This window comes from Ammospiza nelsoni, chromosome 5 (genome assembly GCF_027579445.1).
Source record: "Ammospiza nelsoni isolate bAmmNel1 chromosome 5, bAmmNel1.pri, whole genome shotgun sequence".
In the NCBI taxonomy this organism is placed as follows: domain Eukaryota; kingdom Metazoa; phylum Chordata; class Aves; order Passeriformes; family Passerellidae; genus Ammospiza; species Ammospiza nelsoni.
In genome coordinates this window covers 6695398-6717306 of record NC_080637.1, presented here as the reverse complement: position 1 = coordinate 6717306, position 21909 = coordinate 6695398, and the positions used below count along the sequence as shown (strand labels likewise).

General features: G+C 42.5%; 1 protein-coding gene across 3 annotated transcripts in view; it reads right to left on the bottom strand.

Annotated features, from left to right (window-relative positions):
• The window catches only part of CAMK1D (calcium/calmodulin dependent protein kinase ID), a 223111-nt gene that overhangs the window by 48584 nt on the left and 152618 nt on the right, over positions 1-21909 (bottom strand). The gene's annotated exons all lie outside the window — the stretch shown is intronic.

Here is a 21909-nt window from a genome sequence, read left to right as displayed (position 1 = left end):
CCCTTGGGGTTCACTTTTCACTCCACTGACCAAGGCTTGGGGTTTCCCTGGAGGAATGCTCCCATTCTTTCCCCACTAGCGAGTGAAATGCATTCAGAAGTTGCTTCCACTACCTATAGAACATAATTTTATTAAAGTAGCCTGCACCTCTGACAATTTTAAATGCTCTCAGAGGTCCCCTCCTTTACTCACACATGCATGGCCATTTATCTGCAGCCACAGCTCTTTAGGCAGAGCACAGCCTCTGCCTGGCACTGGTAGGAGACAGTTATTGATGAGGAACACAGATTATCAGTGCAATTCATCACCAGATGACACAAATGAGGAAAGGATCCCACAACTCAAAGAGGAAAGAAAATAAAACCTTGACATCCCACTATTTAATGTCTGCTGTACTGCACTTTTCCCCTGCCTTGCTAGAAATAACACGTTTTGAACCCAATTTTAAATAAAGAATGGCACATTAAAACTCCCTGGAGGAGTATCTGAGGAAACAAAAGAGGAAAGAAATGTTTGAGTAATTGAAATAATAAAACTGTCAGCAAAAAACTACCCTACTAGGGTAAATAAAAGATTTCCATTTTAGCAAGCAAAACCTATTAAAAAATAAAATTTATGCAAAATGTTTCTTCAGCAAGTTGCACCACTTAGCATATCATAAATAGCACAGTAAAACTTTCTTTAAAAACAAACCTAATAAAGGGAAAATAACAAATGATTACAGTCATTAAATGCGTATGGACTGAGAGCTTGCCATTACACAAACACTAGGTAATTTAGCCACTCCAGGCAATAATCTGCTGGAATAATAACATGAAGTCACTTCCTAGGGAAGTTTGGAGCCTGAATGGGAGAGAATGCTACCACTAAAAATGAACACATTCAGCTTCAAAAATGAAAAGCAACCCTGGAAACCTTGAAAGAAAGAAACCAGATAATCCTTCTATTAAGTGCTAGGCAAACAAAACAGGCAGCTTACTGACATACTGGCACTATATTGAAGTTGCAGAAAAGGTGAAGTTCACCCAGGGTCTGAAGTCCACCAGCAGCCTGAATTAAATCCCCTAATTCTTTCCTAGTTTCTCAAAACAGGGGTTGTATTTCTCACATACACATATTTATACATACATATGTGCAAATACACAAGCGTTGCTCCAAGCCCCTTTTGGCCCAGCCCATCCTGTGCCAAGGGAAAACAGACACACCTCACCCTCAATGTTCACTGAAGTCAGACACAATTTTATTGAATATGGCTCCTATTAGCTGACTGTCTTTTTATATTTCCCTTGCAGTCCCTTTGTTTCCTGTGGATTGATTGCACTGAAAATTGAGCCCACACAGTAATTAATATCCCAGAATACAGCACATTTCCCCATGAAAATGCAGTGTGTGCTGTTTTGCAGGTTCATACAGTTACTTTTGTTACACTCAAGCAATGACTGTTTTAGTAGATACCAATTTACATCACGTGCTTTCCTGCATGAGGACACTCTCCTTTGATTTTTGCAGAGTATATTTCCACAAAATATTTTTCACTAAATTGACAGAATCTCCCTCCATGCCAGCTCACTCCCTGCCCCCCTTAAGCCTCATTCTTTAATTGAAGGCCTTTCTTAGTCTGATTTAGTCCAGTGGATCCACTGTACCCGGGCTCAATCTGCTTATAATTTTATTTCAACACAAGGAAAATATTTGCAACCTCTTAAATGATGCATTGCAAACCAGAGCTTAACCCAAGCACTCAGGAGGAGCAGGCCTCACATTTGCAGGCCCTTGCTTATTGAGAATGCTGACAGCATCCCAGGTCCATGCAGAGAGCCAAGGGTTTCATGCTCCTATTTATCAGTGTGGTGACTCTGTGTTATGGTGCATTACAATTTGCACTTTTGAGTCTCCCTGATGTTGGCAAGATTCCTGGCTGAGCTCCACCTCCCTGGGATGCTCTTCAACTCAGCACCCAAGGCCTTTCCACATGAAGCTTATGTCCTTATGGCTTTTCTCCTCCAAGACAGGGTTAACCCAACCATAATGTCATTGGGAATGCTGCTCCCTGCAGGCACCCAAGGACTGACACAAGTCAGTGCTGTGACAGGAGCAAACCAGCAAAGGCAGCTGTGGGGAGAGCATCTGAGCTCTAAAATCACAGTGGAGATGTGGCCTGTTCGTTGGTATTGATCCCAACCCCCCCTGCCCTGCTGAGATGGGACTTGGCATCTCTTCTGAGCAGACCTGGGCACTCATAAAGTGTTCCTGCAGTTTGTTCCAGTCTTTAATACTCTGGAGTAATTATTTTCTTTTTAATGGCACCATCCAGCTTTGCCCTCTCTATGGCAATTTTGAGGCAGAATTGAAACTGCAGGCAGTAAGAGCAGAATTAGGTCTTTGTTTTAAAGGAATTTAAGACAGAATTTTCTGTCCAGAAAGAGAAGGTAGGAGGGATTTCTTATTAGTGGAAATTAGAGGCCTGCTCCTGTCTTGCAGCTGGCACTGGCTCACGGAGCTGGACACACAAACAACAGCAAAAGGAACCTTTTCCCCCTTATGATTTCAATCTTGGTTCCCAGCAAAGAAAAAGGCAAAGGACAACCAGCCAAGTTCAGGTACTTGAAAAGCATTTAACTCTGGAGCAGCTCAGGTGTCACACTGTGATCCAGGGCAGCTTCAGCCCTGCCCAGGGACTCAGAGCTGGGCAAAACTCAGCAAAGCAGCCACAGCTGCCTCTTCTGTATGGATGTGCCTGCTGGGGCTGCCTGGATGGAACATGTGGCTCCAGCCCTTGGTCCTGGCTCAGTCACCAAGCTGTGGCTTTTCCCTGGTTCTCCAAGCAGCTTGGGAAAAGCCCCGCACCTGGAGAAGGGGCTGAGCAAAGAGTCCCCATGGCACATGGACACCCCAGAATATACCTTGCCTGCTTCCAGCAACAGGAAACTATTTCAAAGCAATGACCAGAAGAATAATTTCATTTAGAATGAAAAAGATACAACCAAACTCAGCCATAAATATGAATATTTTAGCTCCTGCTACATCTTTTTACTGAGGCTACGTGCCTTAAGTACATGTTACTGACTAGCCTCATGAAAAAGGCCAGAACAAACATTTGAGGTGAAAAATAGGATTTGAGGGGAGGAGGGCAGACATTGCCCTGGTCCTGCTGGCCACACTCTTGCTGGTACAGGCCAGGATTTAATTCCATTAACACCCAGTTTGAGGAGGGACAGTAAAACCCAACTTGACCATATATAATAAAAGAGACATTATCAGCACTTCCACTGGGGAAACACAGATTGCACTCTGTTTCCTGGGTTTCTTGAGATAAAAGCTTCCAGATCTAGTGTTTCATTAAGGGGACTTCATGTATTGATCACGCAGATGATACAAATCTTTCAGAGGACCTAGGCTGGTGATGGAGTTTGCAATAAATTCCTACAGTTATAAATATAATCTTTTATTTTCCTGACTGGATTTGGGGGGGTTTGCTTCTTCTCAGTTTGATGTTTAAATGCAGATCTAAACCTCTAACATTAGCTGCCACACTGAATGGCTCAGTTTAGGACAGGTTTCAAAAAACTTTGAAAATACCAATGGTTTTGTGCATGGATGAGCCAGCTTGTTAAATGGGCTCTCAGTGTGTACACTGTTGGCTGAACTCCCTGCAAAGACAGTAAAAAACGACCCTAAAAGACCTTGCAATGCTCATTAGAGGCAAAGGAGAGGTCACTCTAACAGGGACCTAATAAATACTCAGGGTCTGTTCAAGGATTGGTGTCAGTCCTTGACACTACAGTTTCCATATTTGTGCAATTTCTAATTTACAGATGTAACTTGTGAGAGACAAGGAAATATTTCAGCATTACAGAACTCACAGAATTCACAGAATGACTAGGTTGGAAGAGACCTTCAAAATCATTGAGTCCAACCCATGCCCCAACACCTCAACTAAACCATGGCGCTGACTGCCACTTCCAAACTTTTTTAAACACATTACTATTTAAACACATTACTGTTACACCTTCCCTTTACATTAACCCATTTTACCATCAGTTCATCAGGAAAGAACCAAACTGGCAAAAAAGAAAACAGCCCATGCTGCAGGTAAAGGGCATTATCAAACTTTTTCCAAAGCACCCTATTCCTCTGCAGCACCATCAGGAAAGCAGAAGGTGAAATGTTTCAAAGCAGTACTTTGATGAAAAATGAGAACCAAACAAAAACTCCCTTGTAATTTAAGGCCCCCAAACTCATAAACAGAAAACAAGAGCCTATCTCTCTGAATTTCTGTTGTTTTTGCCAGCAGAGTGAAACCTGCACCCTCACACTGCAGGTCACAGTACCAGATACCTGCCAGACCTCAGCAGGGCTGCCTGGTGGGGAACATCCCCACATATGTTAGCCTTCAGGTGAATAAATACATGAATAAAAGAACAAATAAACACCGGAATTAAAAATAAGTTACATATTGAAGTATTCATGTTACCCTTTCTTTCTCTTGGTGAGACTGGCTGTATGTACAGATAAATCCTCTTATTTCTTCACCCCTGCATCCCCCACTGTTACCAAGTTTAGGAACCTTTCTGCTTGTTTTAGGAGCTTGAAAAATAACACCCTTTGAAATATCACTTTGACTTCTTTGCCATTTATCAAAACACTGATCCTTTTCTTCCTCTTTTGTACTACAGGCTGGAATTGCTCTGGATCATTTACTGCTTGACGGTTTAATTGCTTTTTATCAGGAGTCTTATTGATGAACTCATCAGTGGTGGATTTACATGAAGAATCCAAGCTAAGCTATTCAGCTTGTTGGCTTTTCCCTCCAGAAGGATGTTAAGTCCACCTGATGCTTCCATGCAGTTCAAGTCATGATCCATTCTCCACTGGGCAACTCACCAAAGCACCATAAATCATCCTGGGTTAGAAGAACCACCCTGCAAGGGCAGACACATCCCTAGGGATTCACTAATGCTGTTTGAACTTGCACATTAGGGATGCTAAACAAAGAAGAGGACTGGTTTCAGAAATTGGAGCAGGAGGCCTCCCAGGACAGTATGAAAAGTAAGTCAAATATGAGCATTACCTTTAATTGTGAGCAGCTTATCTATCAGAAGTTACACAGTCACAGTTTCCTACAATATAAATCAGAAAGAGCACAGAACTCAGCATGAAGCTGAAGTGTGAGAGGAGGTAAGAAAGACTGAAGGGGCTATTCCTGAGAAGTTCTGCCTTTGAGTATTACATTTCTCTAATGAAGGAATTCTTATTAAGACAAATAATTCAGTTCTTAAAGTGTGTTTTGTTTTTAATGGAGAGCTTTTCTGTTTGGCATTAAACTTCCTCTGCATTGTGAAAAATGCATGAGAACTAGAAAGCAGACCTGGCCAATGTGGTGTTTGAAAGGAAAGAGAAATTGGCCACCTTTGTGTCATTGTTCAAATGAAGCAACACATAAAAGGAAAATGAGTAAACAGATTAATAGATTTTAGACCCAGAAAGGAACATTATGATTCTTTAGTCTGACCTCTTGCAAACAGAACTACGTGATGAAAATTCTCCTAGTACCAATAATCTAGAGTGTTAATCAGGCAGGGACAGATATTGCTACAGAATTACTGTATGGCCTGCAGAGATTTGCTTTATTCAGTAAATATGTCAGAAAACTGCTCTGGCTTTCTCATTTGCAGCACTATCATAAAATATACAGCTTGAAAAAGGGGAGGACTTTCCTCCTTATTGTATTTTTAAATCACCCATCTTAAAATCTGCTGGCAACATAAATATATGCTCCAAGGCCACCAAAGAAAGGACACAGGATTAGTTTTGGCTTATTTTTCTAGAGTGCAGGTGTGTGCATATGTCAGGGAGGGATGCATAGATGTTAGCACCCTCTCCTTTGCTAGTGCTATTCAATGACAGAATCATTCAGGCTGGAAAAGACCTACAAGAACATCAACCTTTGACCAAACAACACCATACTCACGAAAATATATCCTGAAGGGCTACAGCAACTCCTTTTTTGAACATTTTCTGGGATGGCAACTCCACCACTTCACTGGACAGCCTGTTCCAGTGCTTGCCAATCTTTGAGCAAAGAACATTTTCCACATATCCAACCCAAACCTTCCCTGGTGCTACATGAAGCCATTTTGTCTTGTCCTGTCAAGAGTTTCCTGTTAGAAGAGATCCCACCTCATTACAGCCTCCTTCCAGATTGTGTAGAGAAAATGCAAAGAAACATTGCCACAGCATTTATTCTGTTTTTTTTTAGCCCTGTGATGATGGCTGCTCCAAAGGGCTGCTCCCCACCCAGAGGGTTTGTTTGGGAAACAATTGGGCAAAAATGCTGTGGCCATTTTTCTGAATCCAACTGAGCAAACTAACTAATTTTCCTCCTGCATTAAAAGTTTCATGTGACATTTGCTGAGCAGCTGTAGTGAGGTTGTGCCTTGGAGAACAGAGCTCTGTTTCCACTGGGGCAGGAGTCTGGAAAGCTCTGCTCAGGGATGTAACACAGTTTGGCAGTTAAAATCTTTGGAGACAGCACTTTCCTTCACAGAATCCCTACTGCAGAGATCTTTTGAGTCCATGATTCTTCAAGGTCAATGCTCTCTTGTTTTATGCAAAATTTTATTCCATATTCAAAGATTACACATTATATTCAAAATTTCCTCTGGTCCTATCAGCTGTAAAAGGTGTGACTGACCCAAAGGCAACCAAATGACAAAGGACATCAAGTTTTTAAGTCTTTTGTGATTACACTGTTCTGAGTGACAGCTTATGAGAGCCCTTTAAATGCCAGCAGCCCATTTGCCCTGTCTGTGCTCATCCCCCCAGGCAGTGGTGCGTGGGGGAGATGTGGGACCTGCCAGTGACAGCAACACCCCCAAAACCAACACAGTGCTGCCATCATGACGAGGCACAGGAGAGAAACCAGCACTTCCACTGAAAACACCACCATGCAGACAAACCCCAAGAAATAACCACAGCAAAACTGCACAATTCCAGCACTCCTCTGAGGTCTGCAAACACCAGGATGAGCAGAAGATGGGCACATCCTTTCTTCCACTCTTCTGAGCTCCCATAGCTTAACTGGCATCTCCACAGGAATCAAGCAATCATCCTGGGATTAGCAAGCGGATCACATTCAAGTGGGCTCCTGGTCATTTGAAACAGGACCTGTGGAGGTGGTGAAACACTGGCACAGGTTCCCAGGCTGGTGGTGGATGTCCCATCCCTGGGAACACCAAAGGTCTCATTGGACAGGGCTCTGAGCAGCCTGGTGCAGTTGAAGCTGTCCCTGCTCAGCGCAGAGGGTTGGACTGGGTGGCCTTTGAGGTCCCTTCCAACCCAAACTATTCCATGATTCTATGACAAAAGTTGGCACTTCAGCCTGTTTATCTTCATGGTTCTGCTTTAAATGGAAAGGCAAAGCTGCAGCCCAGAAGTGGTGACTTTTATCTGCACCAATTTGATATCACCATATCCCTGCAAACAATGTATTCACCCATGGAAAAACCAGCATTTTTTAAAATGTCATTAAAAATACACAGTATGTATTAAATATCTCAAAAGCATAATTTTAAAAGAAGGAATTGATCACTGGTTTATTCACTTCCTTCTGTGGGATCAGATGATCAGAAAATCAGCCCACTCTTGCTCATTGCGTGTGTATACATATATATAAATATATTTATGTACATATATATATATGTATATATATTTTATATCTATATGTGATCTTGTTGCCTCAATCTTTTTCACTTTGCTTCTAAGAAACAGAGAAGTCCAGCTCTGTAGACAAACCACTGCTCAAAATACATTTTCCAGTATCTGAAGGCTGGAACAATGAATTTCCTAATTGCTGTCTTATTCCTCCATCTCTCCATAAAACAAGTGGACAGTTAAAATCTGGAGGAGATTCCTCACCTGACAACAATTTAAAACTAGGTCATGTTTCAACACTAATAGGTTTGGTTTATTTTCCTTTTCACTTGTTTTCCAATGGAAACCGACCTGCATCTCCTGCCAACATTAACTAGGAAGAACAGACTTAAAAATAATTAAAACTGGTGCAACTGAAAATGAATACTGTAAATTACAGAATATATAGTAAACAATTCTGAAATATAAGGTGAATGCAGCACTGAGAATCGTCCTAAATAACAGAAAGGAGCACAGGAAAGTGTAATAAACTCACTCTCAGTTGGAGTTTAAACAGCCAAAATTTTCAGTGAAATACATTTAATATAAATTTGGAGTGGTGTGAATATTCCTTTTTCTGAGAATGACTTGTTTTCCACTTGCTTTCTCACAAGTAAGTTTGCAGACAGATGTCATAAGAGAAATAGCCAATAAAGATAGTATTGAGTAATACCTGTCTCGGGGCAGAAAGAGTTTTGAAGATCCTTATATCCCCTGTATCTCACGTAAATTCTACTTTTTTCAGTTTATCTGTAGGATGTACAACACTGAACCATCCTTTTGTCCCAGAGAAATACAACCCTGGAAAATTTATTTTGAACCAAAAAAAAAAGGAGAAATGCTGCCAACTGGTCAAGATATATTGTTGCAAATATCAACTTTCCAAGCAGTTTGTAGAAACAATAAATTGTGAGCTAAATATTAAAACCAAACAGACCAACTTAACTCTAAGTTACATAGGTATCTTATTTTATCAAACTTTTGCAACAACTATATATACATTTAAAATGTCATTATTATGCTCTCCAACTTTTAAGTGCCAAGAAAGTTGCAGAGAATTGATAAAGAAACTTCAGAATTCTAATTGCTTACAATGAAGTATTTCTTAAGAGATGTACAAGTAACTCAAGTACAAGAAAAAACCCATTTTATTCTATATTAATTATTTTAGAATACACAATTTTTATAAATATCAGGAAATACACATTGGAGTTGAAATATATGTTGGAGTTATCAAGGACAATTCCCTGAAATACTCTGTGGCCATGAAAAATCAAGCAGGAGGTTTAGGAGAAAAATGAGTGCAAACCAGAAAATAATTTGTCCTCCTAAACAGTCATGGAACACTCCCACTTTTAATACTTCTGACAAAGTTCATCTCACCAAATCTTGCAAGTGTAGAGAATGAGGACCTGTGTGGGTGCTACCACACTCCTCTCCTCCAGCCAACACAAAGGAGGGAGCATGTCTAGAGTGTGAGGAGCAGAAATGTCCATTTCTGTGCTCATTTGGACAAACCCCACCTTGATGATCTTTATGGAAAGATGTTTTGGCCAAAACTATAAATGCAAGCAGGACTAGAGAGCCTCTCTGTGAGCAGAGAGAATGTGTTTTAGAAAGAAAAGAGATGGCAGAGGAGAACACTCTACAGAATCACAGATCCACAGAAATATGGAATTATTTAGGCTGGAAAAGACCTCTAAGATCACCAAGTCTGATCATTAACCCAGCACTGCCAAGTCCACCACTAAACCACTCATGAGAAGGGTGGAGCATGGACAAGGGAAATATAAAGAATTATTTCACACTACAGATAAGAAATGGGGGGGCCCAATGGAATTAGCAGGTGGTGGATTTAAGACAAAAGCCTTTGTCATCTGAAGAGCCATCCTGGAACAGATGAATCTTTGGTATGACCCAGTAAAACTGCACTTGTTCTTACGTTTGCACTCATCAAATTAATTACTGAATTATTCACTCAGCTCTGGTCTGAATGTGCATACCTACATTAAGGGAGTCTTTTGATTCATTCACTTAAAATCAAATATGACATATTCAAAGATTGTAAAGCCTTTATGATAATCTAATCTGACCCCAGACAAAACAAAGACAGTACAATTTTTGCCTCTGATCCATTGCTCCTGGCTGGACAAAAGACTATCATTTAGCAGTGTAGACAGGCTTGGCTTAGAAGATATCACTAATCCCTTGTCTGCTTTGTCCAGCAGTTAATTACACACACTGACTAATTACACTGAGGTTTTTCTCCAATGATAATTTTGGATGTTCTGTCACTGGAATCCTTTCAACACGGCCTGCAGACTCTTTAGCTGTATTAGAGAAACTTCACTCTAAGTCTTGGTAGACTCATTCTATTTGCTTCTATCTGAAGCAAATCTCTCAAAAAGTTATATTCAACAGCCACCTGAGAAGGTATCCATTGAGAAAAGCTAACTAGAAGCTGAGTGATGCTCATTCCAGTTCTCCATTTGGAATGTTAAAATACCCTGTTAAGTACCTTCACTTACATAAGCATCAATAATGAATGAGCTGTTTCTGGGCAGGATATTGACCAGTACTAGGTACCTGTACTTCAGAATTGAATCAAATATAACCTAAACAGAAGATACGGTTTCCAATTGCTCACTTCTCATTTAATCACTCTGCTTCCTCTTGGGAGTTTATCTCACTGCTATTCAATCAAGATATTCTTGTTTTCCACAGCAAGGAGTGAATTTCTGCAATTTTGAGTGGTGTGGCGACACATCAATCTAATTTCTTACAGCTTGGATGCAATCTCAGCTAAATAAAACTTACATGACTGACAAGAGCAATACTATATATTTAGCCAGTAAATTCAGTTTCAAGAGGGCACTTTGTAATGTCATTGAAAGAACAGGAGAAATAGGTAGTGTGTTGAGAGAGTAGCTAGGAATTGGAAAAGTACAAGGCTAATTCCAAGTCTTGCACTTGCAAGATAGTGTGTCTAGGCTTAGCTGTAGTATGATAACAAATAGTGAAAGAGACATGAGAAAAGAGGGATGTAACCCCTAAGGATTAGGGAAGAGCTGATGTTGTGGTGTGACCAATGGACAGTGTAAATTACAGAATATTCATAAATTACAGAATATTACTTGCTGTATAAGTGTCTGATGCTCTCTTCAATAAACAGAGCTTGCTGAACACTCATATTGAGGGTCTCGAGCCTTCCCTGCACCGAGACAAATAACTCTTTCTGCAACAGTAGTGCATTTGGAAACCTAAGGATTGTGCATAAATTAATTAATCTCCTGCCCAGATCCCTCTAAAGGGGGACAGCAGGCACAGGCCATGGTGAGTGAGGATGAGCCACACACAGAGCTAAACCAAACCTGTCAAAAGCAGTTCATGGCAAACACACTGGTCTAAATCCCAGTGCTCCAACCCCACTGTAACCCACAACTGCTGAGCTCTGCTTGATGTGTCCCACCTTGGGCTCTCACCTATGTATGAACCAAAATTTTCACATCAGCCACTCCTTCCCAGCTCCCTCCATGCACAAACCCTGTGAGTGGATTCATGATGCTGCCTTTGCCTTGCTGAGGGGCCAGGAACAGCCCAGGCTCCTAAAGCTCTGTGTTTATCTGCAGATGGCCAGCTGCCCCCTCCCAGTAACAGCAGCTCCTTTCCAAGCTGAGCCCTTGCACAGATAAGGCACAGCAGGGACCAGCAGGACCTGCTGATTTATTGTGATTTGGCTGGAGGGTGGGCAGCACAGATATTCTCTCACGGCCTTGAGGGAAGATTTATGATGTACAAAAGAGGCAGTTTCTTAAGGAAAAAAAAGAAAAAAAAGCAAAAAAAGCATCTGGTCCTAATTCTTGATACTCTTAAAAAACCCCTCAGAATTCAGGCATGTGAAAGAAGATGGCTCATGTGATTTCTGCTCTTCAACTGCCATGGGATGAGAGCTCCTCAAGGAAATGCTGTCCATGGCATCCCCAGGAGACATGGGAGGAATGAGGCACCACCAGCAGCAAATGAGACAAACCTGGCCAGCAGAGAGAACAGCCTCCAAAAATGCTGGGAAATCAGAAGGGAAACCAGCTGGGCAAGGAGAGGGCAGAAAGGGAGATCCTGCCAACACCCTGTGCTGGCTCAGTCTGTGTTGGCTGCCTGGCACTAAAACCAGGTACCACAGGCACAGATTTACTGCTTTTATTCTGTGCAATAGCTGAATTTACTGCCTTTAGAAGGAGATAAACTCCAACCTTCTGGGAAGGCAAGTATTTGTTAAAAGATCTATTAGGAGCAGAGCTCACAGAAAAGAAGGTTTCCAGAACGCCCTACATAACACAAATGTGCCCCAGGGTTTATTTTAATAATTCTTCAATTATTGCCTTGCTGATGTCTGTTTTAGTCCAAGCCATGGAGATGTTTCTAATGGAAATCATCAATTCATCACAGAGACAATTTCCAAGAATATAATCACAGAGATGAAAACAGACACATGTTCATGCTAATAATGAGGGCTACAGAAAAAGTGGGAAGATTTAATGATTCTGTTATTTTTAACAGCAGCTATTTGCTCTGTGTCTTAACAAACTAGGCTGGACAACTGCCAGGCATTCTGGTTTTTACTGGGACTGTCCCCTGGCCTGGGGAGAGATTTTAAATATCCATTTATACATTATTGCTCCAAGGCTGCCATCTATTCTAACACTTTACATTTTCCTTGACACAGAAAATGCAAGGCTCCAGCTATTTCTTCGTTAATCAACACAAGTAGCTCCACAGTAATTTTATTTTCAAGACAGAAGAGTGAATCGATGCCAAGAAGCCAACCCTCCCAGGTCATACTCCATATTTTAGGAGTTTGTGTTACAATTGCCTTGCCTATTTCTGTAATAATTTTTAATGGATGGATTAGTGACAAGCTGTAAAAGCTTATGCTTGTAGAAGTAAACCCATGATTGATACAACAAAGATTCAAAGTTAGCTGGGAAAATAGAGAAAAGCTTGAGCAGATTGTTTCACATGCAGAAATCTGTGGGAGCTACAACCAGCACCAAAAGTCCAATATAGAGCTGTTCAAAGACTCTTCTCTGTGTCACAGCAAACACCTTGTTCATCTGCTGGGGCAGGGCACAGGGATACTCCTGCCCATCCCACACAACAGCATCCTAAAAATCTCTTTCCCAAGAGTGGCATCCCGAAGGCAGCTCCTGGTAAGCCCCACCACCAGGCAGAGTGGGCAGAAAGTGAAGACATGGACCTCATTCCCCTCAAGTTCTCCAGCCTCCAAAGCATCCAGCAGGATTATCCCAAAGCCCTAAACAAACCTTGATGCCTCCTGTTAGCCATGCTCTGTGCAAAGCTCTCCTTCAGCCCTACCCCCTGGGGATTGTAAGGGATATAATTTCCCCATGTTTCACATTTCATACTTAAACTGCCCTGTAAAATCCCGTTCACGAGCAGGCCCCAAGCACCAGCAGGAACACACGCTGTGAAAGTGCACCAGGCTCCAGCCACGGAACTGCCTCTCCCAGCCCAGCCTCGCTGCTCCTGGCAGGCCCAGGGCAGGACAGGGCTCCAGGAGGGGGAATTCTGCAGGAACACTGGCCACAGAGCAGCTCTGTGCCAGCACAAGGCCTCTGGGGCCTTAGCCCACCTCTGGAGCATCCAAAGGGTCGTGCTGAGCTGGCCTGAACTGCCACCCCAACAGCTCAGTACATCCCATGGGGAATCCTTGGCATGAACATTTAATTGCTGTCTACTTAATTGGTCAGTATAGGATCTGTTAAGATCCTGGGCATTCCTGCTGAAAAAACTACATGACCTCATAATTTCATGGATTCCTTAGTGATTTAGAAAAAAAAAAATTTGTAATCTTCCTTTTCCACTTTGTAGGGATACTCCTAGGACCTGGAGTATCCCAATATCTCCAATCCTGGCTCCTAAGCATCTGCTGTGTATGTTGAAAAGACAGAAATGTGGAAATTAAAATCAAAACCTCCTCCTCCATCCCAAACTGATCAAACCTAAAAAATAATCTAGCAAATATAACCCTGGGATGTGTGATTTATAAACTAAGAACATTAGGGAGTTAAAAAAATAGATGGACACGGGTTTTTTCCTAATACAGTAGTCAAAGCACATTGCAAAAATTCATGGACAAAAATAAAATGCAGTCTTTGGCTCCAGGGCTCATCAGCCTTGCACAACAATCCTGAGTGTCCAGATTTTGGCAATAGCATCTGAAAAATGATGCCTGAAGAATAACACTATTTTAACTCTTTTTTTTTAAAGAATCTATGCCCTGTATGTGCATATAACCCATGAGAGAGCTTTTTTATGGTCCTTACTTTTGTCAAGCTGTTGCGTCCCACCACCTTGGAGCCTGCACACTGATGCACAAGTATAGGAATAAAATTTTCAGTCCGACTGCTCTTCTGCATGAGAGAGATTTAGGGATTGGAAACAGAAAAAGGTTTTAAAAGTCACTGCTCTCAGTCCAGGCCCTGCTCTGCTGGTCCAAAGGAAGAGACCAAAACAAAGTGCTAAGAGAGTAAACATCCCCAGCTCCATGCTGTGACTGCTCTGCCACCAATCTTTGGTTGCCTGTGCAGCAAGCAAAGTTTCACTAACACCAGATATGGCAAAGAAATTATTATTTTTACTGCAGTATTTACATTTGATACTCACAAAATGAAAGCCACCACACAACCCCACAATTCCCCCCACGATTCTGGTGCCAGTGGATGGGAGGTGTGAGATATTCAGGATCACTGCACTCCTGTACAAACACGGAGCATGGCCAAGGCAAGAGCTTCACCTTAGGGATCTGTCTTTAACCTTTGCTCTGCCTCACATTTCCTCCGCAACCTTGGGCAAGCCAGTGAAGGATGACTCTGCAAAGGGACTTGGGTTCTTGGAGAGGGAATTAGGGTTTGGATAACCCAGGTGCTGCAGCTGCCAGCAGGTCAAGGCTGACAACTGTGAGCAGCAAAGCTTCCAGGACTTGGGGCACAAACTCTGACCCTGTTCCAGATGTAAGAGAGGAGAGGAGAATCAAGTAAATAGATCCAACACTTGGAAAGTGCCCTAAACCACAGGATGTTTTCCATGCTTCCATCTGAAAATATTCCACCTCTCAGAAAATGACTGCAGACTCCCTCAGCACCATAACACTTCCGCAGCACCGTGACTGCCAGATTGATGCCAGTGTCATGGAGCAGTAACAGGGCCCATTAAAGTGAATGTCAGTTGTTCCCTTAACCTTTCTAGGGAGACAGATTAATCCCTTCAAGAAATATGTTCATCCTGTCATGTTTTTATGAGATGGTAATCTTAGTCCACACCTTCCATAACTGAAGGAAAAGTCCCCGTGCTGACTTTGGCCTTGCAGCTGGAGTGTCTGTCCCTCCAGCAGGAAAACCAGGTGTGTTTATGCAATGGAAGGAGCCATTCACTCTCATCATGTGTTACAGACCACTATGGAAAACAGATTTCACACTGATGATTTATAAAGTGCTCTAGGCAGCCCTTAAACAATGAGTTATAGCCAGGTATGAACATCCAAAGCCACTGATGAAAAGGCTCTCCTGCTCTTGCTGTGTTATTTCTGCTGCTCTGGTTTGCAGGAGCTCAGCTCCCTGGTCCAGGTCCTCAGCCCAGTGCCAGAACTGACCTGTCTCAGTGCCACAGATGTCTGTTTTCTATTTGGCCTGTGGTATTCCCTGTGCAATATTAAAATGTCATCAATTCAGTTTAATAGGCCAAGTAAAGGCCTTAGTCAACCATTTAATAGCTAAGTAAAACATAGGGCAAATGCACATCAGTCCAGGGACTGCATTAAAAGTTTAAGGGTTCAATTAAGAGGCATCTCACTGGTGTGCTCTCAGGAGGTTAGGAAAACAGAAATGCCAAATATTTCCCCTGTTGCAGCTGTTAAGCACCAGGCTGGAAACCCCTTGTTAAAGTGCTTTTTGTTACAGTGCTATTCCAGTACATTAAAAGAACCTCTGTAAAATACTCCATTAAAATAAACTATTTATTGCAAAAATGGAGCTGATATTTATATGATTTGGGGTTTTTAAATAATTGTTTTTATTGTTGTTGTGCTGCAAGGTCCTGCCTTAAGGGCTACCTGAATGCAGAGGTGCCCAACCCTCCCACGAGGCAATGCCTGATAGCCCAGTGCTCCCAAGCCTGAAAGTTCTGACACAAAACCAGCTGAACCTGAGTTTCAGAGCTGCCCAAACCCCTATTTAAAGATGCAGAACCAAGCTGCAATATTACAATTTTTTCTATGGTTCAGCATCCTTAAGGACATGGTCACCCAGGAGAAAGAACACGTTAATTAATAAGTGTTTTCAGATTCAAGCAGACACTGACAATATAATGGGCTAACAATTTTGTTGTAGAATAAGAACCACATCCCAAAACAGCTCAGCTTGCAAGAACAGACATCCTTTGGGTTGAGGACAAGAGATCCAGGTTCTGGGCCTCAAACACATGTGCTCATCACACAACCATGGTGTGTTCATCACACAACTGTTGCAGACATCTTTTCACTAAAAATCCTTTTTAGGATTTTTTCCCTTCTGAGAAGCTGAGGCCTCAGAAACAAAATGTAAACAATAGTTATCTGCTGCTGTAGAATGCATCAGGTGTGTCTGTGATTGGGCCGTCTTGAATGTTTATAATTAATGGCCAACCACAGACCAGAGAGCTTGGACTCTCTGTCTGAGCCACAGATCTTTGTTATTCATTCTTTTCTATTCTTAGCTAGCCTCTGAAGAAACCTTTCCTTCTATTCTTTTTTGTATAGTTATAATATAATATATATATCATAAAATAATAAATCAAGCCTTCTGAACATGGAGTCAACATTCTCATCTCTTCCCTCATCCAAGAACCCCTGTGACCACTGTCACACACAACCATGGTATTCTTCACACAGCCAAGGTGTGTTCATCACACAATCAAAGTGTGTTCATCACAAAACCACGGTGTGCTCATCACAAAACCATGGTGTGTTCATCACACAGCCATGCCATGATGTGTTCATCACACAACTATGGTGTGCATGTCCCCCACAGACACCACCACAAACCCGGCCCAGCAGAGAAAATGGCATTGCTGCTGCAATAAAGTTGACCCTGCAGTGTTAGACCCAACCTGGCACCCACAGATTCCTGCACTGGACCTCTTGGCCACCCTGAGATCAAGATCCCACAAAAGATCAGGCCGAAATGCCATGCAGAGACTGGGAAAAAAAGCAGCAGCTCCCCAGTGGAGCAGTAAGGTCACAAGACTGGGCTTGCTCCAGAGACAGACGGCACAACAATAGTCACGATTTCTGCTGCTGTCGTTATTTATAGGCACAAAAATGTAGATAATTTAGCAACTCAGAGTGAGCTGCCAAACAGAGAGAGAGAGAGACAGCAGCTGAACCCACTGCTGAACAGTCAGCCATGGTTCAGGACATTCCCTCCTGCAGCAGCAGATGCAAATGCTGCAGGGCAGCAGCTCTGTGTGGGACGGTGCAGTTCTGCTGCATCTGGTCCATGCTGGCACATGAGCCACCAACCAAGGCAAGATGGTAAATTCCAATATCCATACTGAAAAGTGAGATGCTGAGGTTTGAATCCCTGCAGTCCACTGGCATTTTATCCCCTGTCTAAAAAGAAGCGTTGATTTTGGCCTTAAGGTTCTCAGACCACAGATGGGACACAGCATAAAGATGTGATCCCACAAATACTCTGCGCAGAACCCCAGCTGCAGGGAAAGACAAATGCAACCACCTAGAAAAAACAGATATGAGTGATTTCAGCAGGCCCCAACACAGTGAGTGGGGTATTATGGACATGCCAGCTCTCCTCTCTGCCATGCTGCTCTGCCCTGTCACTCTGATGGAGTTTTCCTTTCCTGGTTTAGGGAACTGATGATGGTCAGAGCTCATGCTCTGTGCTCCACCTCTCCTCAGATTTGGGGAGGTCACCTTGTCCCCCTGTCCTCATCACCCCACTTGGGTAATACCCATCACACAGTGCTGGGGGTTCAGACCACAAGCTGCCACCACCCTCATAATGAACACAACACTGAAACTGAAAATTGGGAGGAATTAACTTATTTTTTTGTTTATTTTCTGTAATTTGGTACAACTAAACCCAAACATTAAACATATTTTCAAACAACAGTCACACTGGGAATAGATCACAGGGCACAGTGCAAAAGCAAGCAGTATTTCAAACATTAATGCTTTTTATCAAACAAATAAAACACTCTGACAAATGCCTCAGAGTCTACAAATTATTCTCACAACTATGCAGAACGACTTTATGTTTCAGGTTTGGAGCATTGTTTAAAATTTACTGTAGTGCTGTTTTAAAGAAAAGTCGATTTATTTCACCCAAGTGTAGATTCAAGACATCAGAGAGCCATCTGGTGGTTTGATTGCTTTCTAATTAAAATTCATCTCTTGGGCTCTTGACTTCCTCTGATGCAGAGCTAAGTTGTCTGCCCCAGAGCATGAAAGCAGAAAAATTAGGAACAGTAAGATGTGTGAAAGTAAAATTTTAGCATACAGAATTTCAGAAAATATTTTTGCCATTGATTTGTAAAAATGAGCAGTCCACAAAGCACTGGTGATGTGTTTTCTCTCTGATTTATCTTTTTCACAAGATTAGAAGTGGCATGAAGTTTCACAAAAATCATCCTATGATGTAAAAAGAAAAGTATTAAGTATGAGAAAAAAAAATTTCTATGGAATTGATGTTTCTTTCTTAGAAAGCTTCACTGTTTTCCTCTATGACTTCCTAAATCTTGAAAGAGAACTGAATCTGTGGCTTTGGGAACACAGAAAGCAAGAAGGAAAAAAAGAAAGAGAAAAACCTCAGATACTAAAATTAAGCATTAAGCTAGTTCAGGCATTCCCCTGGCATTTTTTTTCCCAGGAGGGAATCAAAGCCCCATCAGCAGGGTCTGGATGGGTCCCCACTGCTGGGGAAGGGTGGGGGTCCCAGCCTGGCACTGTCCCTTGGCACAGGGATCTGGAACCAGCAGAACCTGCAGCTCCCCTTCCTGCTGGGCCTGCCCAGCTCTGTGTTAGGGGTGCAGGAGCCTGGCTGCCAAACCCACCTTGCCCAGGGCTCAGCACAGGAAGAACTTTGTAATTTGGCTAATTAAGTTAGTGCCAAGCTCATTACTGGTCAGAGACTGGAGTAAAAAAAACACCAGGCTGCTTAGGAAAGCTTTTCCCACCCTCAGGGATGGCAACAGCTGAGTGTCTTCATTATGACAGGCTTGACTGTCAACCCCTCTAGGGCAGCTAAATGTAATTTGGGATGCCCAGGTCCCTCCTGGCATTTGGCCCTTATCTCTATTCCTGCACAGCCTAGTGCTAGTGCTAGCCCTAATCCTAGTCCTAACTGCTCTGTCATTGCACAGACTGGCCTCTGCAAGTTTTATTCCCAGATCAGAACCTTCTAAAGGGTTCAGGCAGGGCCAGAGCGGATGTGCGAGACCACTCCTGTGACAAATCTACCCTCATGATACATCCCAGTCTGGATCAGGGTCACCACTGTCACTACTGGGTGACAAACTATGACAAACTAATCCCCGTGCTTTGGTGAAAACCCAAATTTGCAAAGTTTTATTGCGGAGGTCTGATTAGTAACTGTGCAAACCTCTCCTCCCTGGAGTGTGAAGTGTTAACCAAGTGTTAACCAAGGGCAAAGATGGTGACCAGGCAGTATTTCCTCTCTGGGAGGACACAGCAGATGTCATTTCCAGAAAGGGTGGCAGGAGTCACATCTGACCTCTGTGCAGCTTTCTGGAAGGCAGCAAAGCCTGAGCTCTGGGATGCCAGGGCTTTCCTGGAGCTCACACAACATCATTCACCTGTCTGTGTTTGCTTGTAAAAAGATCCAAACCAATAGGATCCTGATTTCAGCCTCAATTGGCGCTACTGCTTCCAACAAAAAGCACAAAGAAGAAAAGTTCCTTAGAAACAAAACAGCAACTTCTGAGCTTTGTAGCAAGAGGAGGACAGCTGCTGGGTTTGTTTTATATATTTGGCAGGGATATTGAGTGATTCATTCCTCCTTCAGTGTTTAGTTCATGTTTCTCTTCCTTAGCCACTTTTTCTCCTTATTTCTAGTACTTTCATCCTTTGTATTTCTCCCTGATCCCCACAGGAGGAGCCTCAGTACCACATTAGCAGGCAGAATTTGAGACTGCCAAAGAGCTCCTGCAGTTTCACCCCATACACAGGGCTGTCCTTCCAGCTATTAGCCAGGAAAGATTTATTTTAAATGACTGTGAAAGAGCACACTGATCAGTCTGGAAAGATTTTCTAGGGATATTTTCCATGGATTGAGATCCCTTTAGTCAGGGACACTTGGCACATCAGAAGCTATAATATGAGAATATGATTCTCAATTCCATGTGTAGGGGGTTATTTATGGGGACAAAGTTACATCAGAAAGCATTTGCAGGATCACAAGATGAAATGTACCTTTAACACCTTCTCTTCCAGCAAATCACAGGAGATTTCTGAAGTGTTGGAGAGTAGCTGGTTATACAGCTCCAGCCTGCAAATGGGCAAAGCTAGGTTTTGAAAATTGTGTCTTTCTGTTTTGACACCACCACAGGCTCCTTCTGTGCCCTACAGCACATTTTCCCCTTCCAAATGTTTCACATCACCTTCTGCTGTTTTCTTCTGATCTGTGAGCTCCAGGGCTTGTGAGATCTCCAGGGTTAGAGCAATGGGTTAGAGCCTTACCAACCTCTCAGCATCACAGCATCCCCACAGTCAGGCTGGGAGCATGGATGGATCCTTCCCTGTCCATCCTCTCAGGTTTCCCAACCAAAAGAGGATGGGATGCATCACCCCACCAACCAGGATCCACCTAGAGCACATCCATGGGCCCAGGATGCTGGAGGTGCTCCCAGGATGTCACCTGAGATTTGGCCCTTGTGCTAAAAAGAAAAAATCTCAGCTGGCCTCTGGTTTCAGTTCTGGAACAGAAAAACAATTAAACCCTATTTCTCCAACTAAAATTTGCTGGTAGTCGAAATAGTTGCTGGAGCAACTGCTTCTCAGTGCTCTAAGGCTGGTTAATTAGAAATCTATTGATTGATGTTATATGAGAAATAACAGATCTTTTATTTTTCAGATGTTTAATTATTAATAAATTAATGAGATGGAAACTGAAGTGCGAGGAAGAAATGGTTCTTAGTCTGAAGGAAGTTAATATAAAATCTAAAATGCATTCTCTTCCACCTTATTAACTTTGAGATTGATGTAATATCCTCAAGAGGTTTAGTTGGTCTCTTCTCTTAAGTTTATATTCAGATTTGCACAAAAGTAGTTTCTATATTGACTAGATCTTGAAAGAATTTTCTTTTACAGAGTGAATTTTATATTTGGGAAAAGGAAAATAGAACAAAGCCATTTATAAAATGGTAAAATCTGAAGACAAATATTACTCAGAAAATTTTTACTCCAGAGGAGAATCAGCCTGAGACAAGTTTTCCATCACTAAAACACAAAATGTACTATGCAAAATTTTAGGAGGAAATTCATTATAGGGCCCAATTACAGACCTCAGGGAACCAGACCCAGTGCATTGGCAATATCAGCCAGTTTCTGCTCTCATTTTCTTGGCATTAGAGGCAATTTCAAACCACACTAGACAGAAGCAGGGAGAAAAACCTGCATCATTCTGTCCATCAAATTTTAATTGTTGTCTCTGGGTTGCAGAATTGCTCTCCACTTCTCTGTACTGCTCAGCTTTGAGAGACAGATCTGCTCTCATTTCATTCAGAGAACTTGAACCACTGGGAAAGTGTGTCCTCATATTCATAATAAAAAATTCCTTTCTTTCATGCTTTTCTCCCTTTCACACCATTCCTACCCTCTCTGAGGTGGATGTCTCAAACCCAGCACCACCATGGAAACCTCAGCTTTGATGTCCTTTCAGAGTGTGGCTGCTCCCTAAGGTCCTGCACCCAATGGGACGCTTCCCAAATTCTCCTGCCCGTCCTCTGTGAGCTACCATGGGAATCACCACTGCTGCTATATCACAAACCCTGTCAGGATCTCCTCCTCCTTCTGAGGGCATCTGGAAACCCCAGCACCAACACCCAAACCACAAACACTTCTTCCCTGCCACTGGGAAACTCTGGTCTGTTTATGGAGCACATGTTACTGTCTTCTAAAATTCAAAA